The sequence below is a fragment of the Elephantulus edwardii genome, unplaced genomic scaffold, assembly GCF_000299155.1.
Source record: "Elephantulus edwardii isolate Elephantulus edwardi_28Jun2011 unplaced genomic scaffold, EleEdw1.0 scaffold00392, whole genome shotgun sequence".
NCBI classification, from domain to species: domain Eukaryota; kingdom Metazoa; phylum Chordata; class Mammalia; order Macroscelidea; family Macroscelididae; genus Elephantulus; species Elephantulus edwardii.
In genome coordinates this window covers 603,131-604,764 of record NW_006400142.1, presented here as the reverse complement: position 1 = coordinate 604,764, position 1,634 = coordinate 603,131, and positions in this window count along the sequence as shown.

Sequence of the window (1,634 nt, the reverse complement as noted above, 5' to 3'; positions counted from 1 at the left end):
AGCCCTCACACCATTTTTCTTTATTTTTAAACCATTCTATTTTCCCTTGCTTTGTTCATAACACAGCTATTTGGTATTTCTGTGTTGGTGTGGGAAGTCATGGAGTCATCTTTGGCTGGCCTGAAGCTTTTTGCTGGGAACCAATGAGAGCTTAAAGTGGGGCCTGCAGCCTTTTAAAATTCATTTGGGCCTAAGGACCACAGGTCTTCTAGCCTGGTTGTCATTGTTTTTGAATTGAACATGCCTAAGTGGTACAACACTTTTCTGTTATTTCTCTGTATTGAGGTAACTGAATTGTTGTGATACTAAATGTTGTGCCATTGGTCTGTCAAGTGCCATAAAGGTTACACATGGTTGCCAATATCAGATTAGCTAACAAATTAAAACAGGGTTGGAAGCAGGAGTGGCACCCAATTCCTAAACATGCCTGTGGAAATTCCATGGACTTAGAGAAAGGACAATAGATATAGAAAGAGGTTAAAATCTTGCTTATGGTGTCAGTACTAGATGGCACTTAACAACAACAATATACATTGCCAAGCCCTTGTCTTCTATGTTGGACTTCCATTGACTTGACACTGTATGATGGCATTCTTGTTTTGGTTGCTGACCTGTGTGGATTGTTTCATTGCTTACGCCTCTGGTTTAGAGTCAGTAAGACCTCCAGCAGGACACTTGCATTTAAGGCCAAGACCTTGTCCCCATTTTGGAAACTGGGTGAAGCGACTGGACTCTGTAAGATTGGCTTTCTTGTTTTGGTTGAGGGTCATTGTGGAATGTTTTTCTTCTTTTTCTTATTACTAAAACCTTTTGTTTAGAGTCAATACAAACTCCAGGAGGGCCCTTATGGGATCTGAGGGATTATCTTTTAATTCTTTGCTACAATATTTTGGAGGAACATTCTTCTAAGTCATACAGCACTCTCCTGTCAATTTGCTGTGCTGAGGTAATCTGGGTTTACTCTGATGCTGAACCTTGTACCACTGGACTCTCAAATGCCATAATGGCTGTCCATGGTGGACAGTGTTCAGTGGAGTTACCACCTTTAAGACAGGTTGGGAAGCAGGAGTGGCATCTACTTCCTAAACCACATGCCTCTGGAAACTCTATGAACTTGGCGAAACAATAGTTACAGAAACACCTCAGGTCTTTTGTCCATGGGGTTGCTGTAAGTCATGCACAACTCAGTGGTAATCAACAACAACATAGATTTCAAAGAGAACACAATTAACTATTCTGGGATTTCTATTCATGTCAATTTCAGCCATAATTTTTTTTATGTTCCACACAGTCTAATACCTATGCATAGTAAATAACACACAAGTAGACATCCTTCTACCATTCTTTTTTCCCCTTCCAGCCCAGAATGATGTGTTATTAGTGCCATAGATTTCTTAATCCATCCTGAATTTATGCCTGATCTTTCTTGGTGCAATATGTTAGCTCTTTTAAACTATCTTCAGCAAACTTTTACTTTCATGTGATATTTATAATATTTCACAGTAATTAGAAATGTAAACCGAGGGTTAGAAATATTGAGGTTTGATTTTATTTCCATAGTTCTATTAATAATTTGAATATGTTAGTTATTTTCTCAAAATGTTGTTGTTGTTGTTATTGTTGTTATGTGCCGT